Genomic DNA, 10,281 nt, shown 5'->3' on the forward strand with positions numbered 1-10,281 from the left:
CAGGTGGCTAAGTTCGGACATGGGTTTACTGAGACTTACTGACCGGGGAGTCTCTGGTGGCGGCTGGCAGGGTAGCACTCCACACTCTGGCGGAGAAGAAGCAAGGTTATACGGGTACAGCAAAGCAAAGAGCATCCTGTGGGAGAAATCATCTGGCAGGCCCTGCAGGCCTGCTCTCAGGCACACAGCATCTCGAGAAGCCGGGAGACCTTGACTGCGTGCCAGCTCATCTGCCCATGGGCCTGGTCCCTATACTACCTCATAAGATTATAAAAGGAATAAACGAGTAAATTGCTGTACACGGTTTAGACCAATTACGTTTCTGGTGCACAGTAAACACTCAAATGTTGATGATAATGATAATAAATAATATTGCTACTACTGCTACGATTCTGACTCCAACTCTGCTCCCCAGCACTTGCCATGCTTCTTACAAAAAGTGATTCAGAAAGAAAATTTTTAAGTACAGTGTTACCAATCAACTCTCAAAGCCTGCAGTTATATGAAATCCTTGTGAGCCCCAGGAAAAAATGTCATCAAATCCTACATGATAGTAGCTGTACTTGTAGACCCCTTTTGGGGGGGAAAACACATGATTACTAAAACCTTCCCAAAATGCAGTAACTTCTTTAAAGGAATTTACGAATTGGGCTTTTTTCTTTCTTTTCTTTTTTTTTTTTAACATTTACATACACTTAAAAATCTCTCTACTGTCAAATACAGCTGTGTGGGAGGAGGGCCGAGCTCCTTGCATTATCTAACAAGAGCCATAGAGGTCCTCTGTGCTCAGGCTGAGACATACTTTCCTGGCCTCCAGGGACTGCTTGGAGGTGAGCTTTCCAGTCTTTCCAGCACTGACAGCACCTCCTAGTGGCAAGGCCTATGTATAGTAAAGCAGTCCAAATTGAAAGACTTCCAGTGGTTTTGTTCGGTGTGCTCCTTTCAGCCATTGGAAGGAAGTCAGTGAAAATGATAGCAGTGTTGGTAGAGTTGACTTTGAACTTCCTAATGGTTCCCCTCCTCCCTCCTGCAAAGATCTCTGCTCCTTTGAAGTTCTTTCAATTCAGATATACCACCCTGGCCATCTTGATTGCTGGTATCTTCTGACCTCCTTACTACCTTTTCCCCTGCCATTTCCAGCTCCTAGCACCAATCTTGAATTCCATGGGTGAGTTCGAGATCCATGTTGATGATCTATTCAATACCCTGGCCTCTCGGTCCTTTGATCATCTCACCTCCAACAACCTTCTCCTCAACTGAGCCATCCTTTCCAAGGTTACACCTTCAGCACTTTAATCACCTGCCAAAGGGCTCTGTCTTTAATCACCTGCCAAAGGGCTCTGTCTTTGAAAAGGAAAATATTTCACTCTCGGGCCGGCCGAGTGGCGCGATGGTTGAGAGCTGGCTTGGGATGCCAGAGGGCCCGGGTTTGGATCCCACATATGAGGGCCAGTGACACTGCCCTCTACAGCTGGGATGCTGAACGGCAGCTTCAGGTGGAGCTGCGCTGCCGAGAGTCGCCATCGACGGCAGGTGGGTTGCCATGGGCTACTGTGTGTAGCCAACAGCCAGGATGAGCGGCCAGCAGCCAGGATGAGCGGCCAGCAGCTGCTGTGAGCGGCCATCTAGAAGGCAGCAACTGATCTGCCTCGCCCGGGAAGAGCGCAATGATGGTGCCAACTTGGACCAGTGAAGCAACGTCCTCCACAACTAGACTGAAGAACAAAAGGACAGCAACTTGTCTGTTCCCCTTCCCCCAATTCCCCAGTGCTGTTCCCATCCCCCCAATTCCCCAATAAAAATCTTAAAAAAAAAAAAGAAAAGAAAATATTTCACTCTCCATTTACTACCTGTCCTTTCAATTCCACTTGCTAGGATCCCATTTGCTATAATTCTTCAACCTCATTGAGTCTTCTAATCCATTAATCCCACCAGTTCTCCTTGCCCGTTCTTCATTTCCCTCTGGCCTCACATAGAGCCCATGATTCATCATTATAATCATTTCCTTACCTACCTCAATCTCCAACACACTTTTCTGGAAAAACCACAACCTGGCTAAACACTACCGTCTGAGATGAGATTTCATATCTGCATCTGAGCAGCTGGATGTTGTCAGAGAAAAGACACACACAGGCTGAGTGACTTCATTTTAAATTTCTGGTCTCAAACCTCAAATGGGCACTCAGCACCACCTGGCAATCCTACTCTTCCATATGCAGCAAGCAGGTAATCATGAATTTGCAATCACAATGATCATATCCAAGAAATGCTCATTTCTTTAAATCAGATTTAATCCGTTCTGAGCACCTTTCTGCTGAGATGACAAGAAATTCAATTTTGGTCATTATGAGCCTCTCATTATGAGAAGCTGTGCTTTGAAGGAGGCTTAAGAGTTAACCAGGCAAAGATGGGGCAGGCATAGGCAGAGGAGGTCTATTCCAGGTGGGTGGAACTGCACAAGTGAAGGGTCTATCATGGGGAGGAGCTTGTCGAGGTGTGCAGAGAAGCCCCATGTGCCTGAAACTCAGGGAGCAAGGAGACGGGGCCACAGGAGGCTGGTACTGAAGGAGGGGTGTTGTGCTTAGATCAGCAATGCCCTGAGGACCATGGCAAGGACTTGAGATTATGGTCACCTATGAGGAAACCTGCAGGTTGGTTTCTTTAGCAAAATCTAGTCCAGAACCTCCTTGATTGGAAGTAAAGGAAATCTCCCCATTGAGGCCATATATTGAAGCAGTGTGAGTAATTAGCCTGTGCTCTCTATAAGCCTAATCATTTGTTACTTTCTATCACCATTTCCTTCTATTAATAACTTGTTAGGGCTGGCCGAGTGGCTCAGTTGGTTAAGAGCTCGCTCAAGAGTGTGAGCTCTGAGCAACAGCGGTTCGAGTCCCGCCCTAGCTGAGCTGCCAAAAGGTGGCAGGATGACTCAGCTAAACACACACACACACACACACACACACACACACACACACACACAACTTGTTTAGCTGTCCCCTCCAGGTTCAACTGTGCTGCAGGGAATTAAGGGAAGAGCCATTTGTCCCTGGAGTTAGAACATAAATTGGACTGGAGCCCTCTCCTAAGGCCATTGTGTGGTGGCTACTGTCCCTGAGGGGAAAGTGAATGAAGCACAGGGAACAATGTGGTGGGTCGGGAGGGAGGACCAGTCCTCCCTCAGCACAAGGAGACTAGTGATTGCCAAGTCTGGATGACTAGCCCTGTTACAAAAATTTCCTGGGGCCAAGAGACCAAAGAAAGAAGCCAACAACCCCAGTATGACATCAATAGTTTATGAAAGGAACTTACATACAAAGCACGTTTTGGGCATCAGCAGGATGCTATCCTCCACACATATGGCAGATGCTAAAGAATTATACAGGACAGGGCAGGATGAATAGGGGTCCTGGTGCATGACCTGCTCAGAGAAGGGGAAAATGTCTTACATGGGCAACAGCCTGTTCCAGGAACTAGGGCCATGGGACAAAGGGGAGGGGTTGATTAGACAGTCTCTGAGGGGCTTTACTGGAAGCAAACTTTATGAATTTACTTGAGGCAATAACTGAGGACATGCCCAGAAGCAAGATCTCAACAGGTTGAGAAAATGCTCCAGAGAATGACAGTTTTGGGATTCCTTTTATACATTTAGAATCAAAGGAGAAAATGTAAGGAAGGATAATGAAATCCATTGGTGGTAGATTAAGGAAGTGAAATAAAGCAGAGGGGAAATATAAGTGGATTAAAAGTAACATGGAGAGATACATACTTGTTTTACATTGGTGGGCACAAAATAGTTAACGTGTAACATTTAGAGCACATAGAGATGGTATATGGGCAATAAGATAATAACGAGTCATGCTCTGGTACAGGTGGTTGGTTATGCCTCTGAGGGGTCTGGAAAAGATAGTTACTGACATTCCAAGGGTATGGTATCTTAGACGCACACAAACAATGGACAGGGCTCGCTTAAGGCAAAGATAAGTCTTTCACTAAAGAAGTTATAGGTCTGGGGCATGACTACCCGCCATGACCTGCCCAGTTAGGAATTTATGATGAGACCACCCTGTGTGGTTACTCTTGGTCATTAAGCTTGTCAGGCCTGCCAAGTTTGTCAGATTTGCTACATAGCCCCTCTTTTCCATACACACTTATGAGGCTCCTTGTCTGTACCATTGAAAACTGTTAGCAAGCCTTACACGATGGGTCAATTGAACATATCTCCACATCCAGTCTTCCATCTAGAACAGGAGCTCATCATAACAATCTCTTATATTTTTTCACAGGTCACATTATTTTACTTGATTATCAGAACTCCATTTCATAAACAAGATAACTGAGGCTCAGAAAGGAGAATGACTTATTCAGTGTCTCCAGTTAGAGGGTAATCCAGCCAAATAGAATTTGAAACCAAATCCTTTGGACTCTAAAGGGCATATGCTGAGGGTGGCCGTGTCACCATCTTGACAATCACCTATGATGACCTTCTTCTGACAGTGTGAGTCTTGTCTGCTGATAAAGCAGTTTCCTTGGGTAATGTCTGCTGAGGTTGATATAAGATTGGCTCCTCCCCTGGCAGGAATTTGAGGTGCTCATCGTTTCTTCAGGTAGCACCTTGGGTACCATCTCTACTGTGATGGCCAATGCAGAGACGGGGCAGGGCAACTCGCCAGCCAAATTAGGTTCTCCCTGGTCTTAGAGATGAGGTTTTAGGGGCTAATACTAGACCCTTTTAATCCCAGCTCAAATTTGGGAACAATTGAGAGACAGGCAAGAATCAGGTATTTAACTGGGTAAGTCTGCCAAAATCAAGATCAAAGTGTTATTAGCAAGCTCACTTGGCTACCAGACTAATCCCTGTTCTCCAACTTCACCTTTATAAGGGGATGTTTTTCTTCCTTTGGACATTGTTATATGTAGATATTACACCTGAAATTGTGGCAGCCATCCTGTTGTTAGCTTGAGGTTAAGCCAATGCTAAGAGATGGCAGGGCAGAGATATGGAAAGAACCTGGGCTCCAGATGATATCATGGAGTTAATGAATCAACTAATTCTGCAATCCTACATCTGGAGTTTCCGTTTCCTTATGGCTTAAGCCAGTTTCTGTTTCTTAGAGCCAAAATAATGTTTTATGTGGAAAACACTGTTGACTGCTTGTCCAGTATTTTTCTCCTTTTCTTTATTACTAGTACTATGAGAACCTCACTCCCCCGCCCCCTCCCCCAAGGAAAGGAAAAGTAATATGCCCAGCTAAAAAATCCTTTTCTCTTTAGGTTCCTTTTTAGCTAAGGATGACCATATGATTGATCCATTTAATCTTAGCAAATGAAATATAGATGAAAATTTCTGAGTAGGGCCTCAGGAAAATCTTTCTAATGGGAATAGATTTGGTTTTCACACTTACTCCTTCCTTTTCTCTCGGGGAATGGAGATGTGATGTTTGGAGTTGCTGCAGCCATCTTGTGACAGAGAAGATGAAGCTCGAATGCTAGAATTGGCAGAACTGGAAAAAGAAGGTGCCTAGAAACTTTATGACATCCCTGAGCTGCTAAACCAGTTGTTAAATGCCTATATCAGACATTTTGTTATGTGAGAAAAACAAACCATATTTATTTAAGCTGCCATTAGTTGTATTTTCAGAGAATACATCAAGAATTCCAACATCTTCCTCTTCCATGGTTTTTAACTTCATTTTGCTGGATTGTATCCTCATGATTCTCCCTCTTAAAACTATATGGGAGGCAAACGTTCTCCCATATACGTGCATATCTGAAAAGTTCAAAACGTGCATATCTGAAAAGTCCTTAATTTGTTCTCATACTTGTTTGATAGTTTGAGGGTTTGGTATACTATTCTAGCTTAAAAATAACTTTCCCTGAGAACTGTTTAAACATTGTTCCATTTTCTTTTCAAATTTAATGTTACTGATGAAGACTATTAACTTGATTTTCCACCAACGTAAGAGGCTTTTAAAAAAATATTTTGGAAAATTTTTAAATTGCATTTATTTTTGGTATTCTAAAATTTTCTAACTATATGTCAAGGTATGGATCTTTTTCATGCGTTATGTTCAATACTTGCCGGGATCTTTTAATTTGAAAACCAATCTCTCTACTAGTTGGGATAAATTCTGACCCTCCAGGTTTTTGTTTTGTTTTTTTCCTCCCTTTCTGAATATTTGAATTTCTGAATTGATTCTGTTTCTCTTTTTCTCTCATATTTCCCATGACTTTTGCTTTTTGCCCTGTGTTCTAAGAGATTTTCTCTTTCTGCCAATTCTTCTATTACATTTCTAAAATTATATTTAAATTTTTAAGAGCAATGTCTTATTCTGGGATTGTTCCTTTATCATAGCAATCTGTACTTGTTTTGTGGATATATTAACTTTCAAAATGTCTCTGAATATGTAGCTTTTAAAGGTTTTCTGTTCTTTGCATTCTCTATTCCTCTTGGGCCAGTTTGTTTAATACAGAGGGTGCCAAAAAAATGTTTACACATTTTAAGAAAGGAAAACTATTAAAATTGTAATACTCAACATATACTGGTAACAAAAGATGAATACAAGTTATGTTTGACTTCTGCAATTACAAGAGGTGCTCAAAGTGGTTACCATCAGTGTCCAGACACTTCTGATTATGGCGAACTACTGCTTGAGCAACATTACCCAAAGTGTCCACTTGTATACATTTTTTTGGTACCCTGTTATATAATATATTTTAATCCTGATATCTTTTTCTTTTATTTGTATGTGTTGTGATCTATATTTGCTTTTTTTTTTTTTNTTTTTAGTCAACATTGTGTTTTAAATATATATCCTATGTATTTGGATATATACCGGGGTGCCAAAAATATGTATACACATTTTAAGAGATGTTATCTATGCTCAAGCAGTAGTTCACCATAATCAGAAGTGTCTGGGTGCTCATGGTAACCACTTTGAGCACCTCTTGTAACTGCAGAAGTCAAACATGACTTGTATTCATCTTTTGTTATCGGTATGTATTATTACAATTAATACAGTTTTTTCTTTTCTTAAAATGTGTATACATTTTTTGGCACCCTCTGTATTTGAATATCCTATGATTGGATATCCTATGGATATCCAATTAATGTTTCAGAATGCAGCTTGGTATTCCATTATAATCCTCCATTACATTTCTTTATTTATTCTCTGGTGTTGGTACCTTGGTTATCTCCAGCCCTCTTCAAACTCCAACAAACACTTCATTGGGACTCCTATTTCCTCATACAGTTTAACACTTGCTATTTCTCTACTTTCCAATTTTTGCCTATCTGACGGACATGTAGTATTTTATCGCTGTTTTATTTCTTGAGCATCTCTATTCACATGTTAACCATTTGGAATTCCCCTTTGCAAATTGCCTATTCTATTGAGTCATTGGGAAAGTCATGACGTATTTTTCTATGTTTTTCAATGCAAAAATGCGTCATGACTTTCCCGACGACCCAATATTAGTCAGAATATACTAAATTATGCTTCTCTAACAAACATCCAAAAAAACCTTGTTGTCTTAAAGGAAGAAGTGTTTATTTCTTGTTCTTGCTACCTGTCCATATGAATTACCAGCGGGGCTCTGGTCCTCAGCCACACAGGATCCCAGGAGGATGGAGCAGCCATGACCTTGGACATTGGCTGTCATTACCCCAGAGGAGAAGAGAACATGGGGAATCTCACAATGACTCTGGGGTTTCCACCCAGAGATGACACACATCATTTCCACTCACATTTCATTCCCATAGCTAGTTCCATGGCCATATTTAACTTCAAGAGTGTGGGAAAGTACAATCCTACTGTGTGTCCAGAAAGAGGAGAACTGGAAATAGTTGGTGAACAGCACTAATAACCATTATCTGTCTTTCTGGTCAACAAATACTCAGTTTGTTTGTTTTTTCCCTTAACTTTTGAGGAACTGCCATACCGTTTTACACACCAGCTATACTATTCCTACCAACAATGCATAAAGGTTCCAATTTCTCCTTATCCTCACCAACACTAGTTATTTTCTGGGTTGGTTGGTTTGTTTGATAGTAGCCATCCTAATGGGTGTGAAATAGTTTCTCATTGTGGCTTTGATTTGCATTTCACTAATAACTAGTGATATTGAACATCTTTTCATGTGCTTATTGGCTATATGTTTATTTCCTCTGGAGAAATTTCTATTCCCACTCTCTGCGTATTTTTAGATTAAGCTGTTTGTTTTTTTTTGTCGAGCTGTAAGAGTTTCTTTATTTTTTATTGATCTGATTTATTATTATGTCCCCCCCTGAATTCCTAAGAAGCATACAGTTGATCTTCTGTAATTGTGCTGTCCAATATGACAGCCACTAGCCACATGTGACTATTGAAATTTAAACTCTAGTTAATTAAAATTAAATAAAGTTAAAAATTCAGTTCTTCAGTGGGATTAGCCACATTTCAACTTGTCGTTAGTCACATGTGGCTAGTGGTTACCACATGGGATCACACAGAACGGACACTCTTATCATCACAGACACCGCTGTTCTAGATCTACCTTCCACATCTCTTTTTTTCTCTACTATTCTGCATCTCAATTTTTATGATCTTCATTCTGAAAGATGTCCTTGACTTTATCATTCAGACCCTTAACTGGTCTTAACCATGTCCCTTCCATTATTGACCTTTAATGTTTAATTTTAAATTTTATTTGGCAATTAGCTTTATAAATGTCGGGGGGATTTTGGTGGTTGTTGCCGTTGTTCTCCTATCGCTACCTTTTCATAGTAGTGCATTCTTACTTTATAGATGCAATTTGCCCTTGATTATTTCCAATGACACTAATTCACTTGTTTTAAAATGCGAAGTTCTGTGTCTCCTGAATGAACTTTGTTTTCTCCAGTTGAATGTCTTATTTGTTCATCTTGGTTTTTCTCTTCCATGCTGTTGGTTTTCCTAATGTCTAGTGATTTTTTTCTCTCATAATCATGATTTTTATTGGTTGTTTTGAGGGTAAGTACACAGACATGTCAGTTTGTACACAATTCTTAACGTACATACCAAAAACCTAAAAAAGTCATGTATATTAAATGGAAAAAAACCTCAGAAATAAACAATAAGTTTTAAATTGTGCACAGTTCTACACAGAGTGAAGAAATCTCATGCTGTCCCTCTCTGTCCCACCTGGATGTGACTCTTCCCCTTATCCAGTGTATCCACACTGAGTAGGATACCTGCCCATTTGTCGCTTAATAGCCTTATCAGATCAACTGCTGCGGTCCTGTAGTACTTGTATTCAAGTAACTCTTATTTTATTGTTAATATTGTTTCATTTTATTATTAGTTATTATTGTTAATCTCTTACTGTGCCTAATTTATGAAGTTTATCATAGGTATGTACATATAGGAAAAAATATAGTATATATGAGATTCATCATTACCCATGGTTTCAGGAATGCACAGGGGGTCACTGAATGCATTCCCTGTGGATAAAGGGGGATGACTGTATAAGTTATTTTCATTCTCGTAGTGATTGAAGTTCCATTTCCACTACTGGCCTCTTACCTTAATTGCTGGATTGATGGAAGACTCTGGGTCAGAAATAGTCAGATGAGCTCCCACAGTTGCTAAAAAAGGCTTTACTCTAGAGGTGAGTGCTATTTCAGTGATGGATGGACTGCATTTCTTTATTTTTCTTTCTTCTTTTCCTCCATTTATATTGCAAACATACAGAATTGTCTTGGGCCTAATCTGATGCTTGGTCTTAAGAGCTGACTAGAAGTCCCCCTTCAGGCAAATTTTCCAGTTTGATTAGAGAGTGGTAATCATGGCTTTGTCCTGGGGCCAAACACTGCAGCCAGCTGCTCTATATATAGAGAGGGGAGATGATGACTGGCTTGGTTGTTGCAAGGCAGACCTTTAATTAGTCACTCCACGGCCCACTCATGCTCCCTGCTCTTGCCGACTCCTTGAAGCTCTTTGAGAAAAACCATCTCTAACTCACATTTCAAATCTCTGCTGTGTTTGTTTAGGATGTGAATTTCTCTGCTGTGCTTTCTCCCTCGATTGAATGACACCTTCATTCATTGTGAACCTCTGGTACATAGGATTGAATTAATTCTCAATTCATAGTAGTTAATTATCATCAGTCTACAATGTTCTGTTATTATTATTATCATTACTATTATTTCATTTGGTCTTCATGCACCATCTCAACTCCTATTCTTATGTATAGAATGAATATTTTTGCTTCATGTATATCTATATTTTTAGCTTATGTAAAGGGTACAAAAAGACTTGTTTCTTT

The sequence above is a fragment of the Hipposideros armiger genome, unplaced genomic scaffold, assembly GCF_001890085.2.
Source record: "Hipposideros armiger isolate ML-2016 unplaced genomic scaffold, ASM189008v1 scaffold_511, whole genome shotgun sequence".
NCBI classification, from domain to species: Eukaryota; Metazoa; Chordata; class Mammalia; order Chiroptera; family Hipposideridae; genus Hipposideros; species Hipposideros armiger.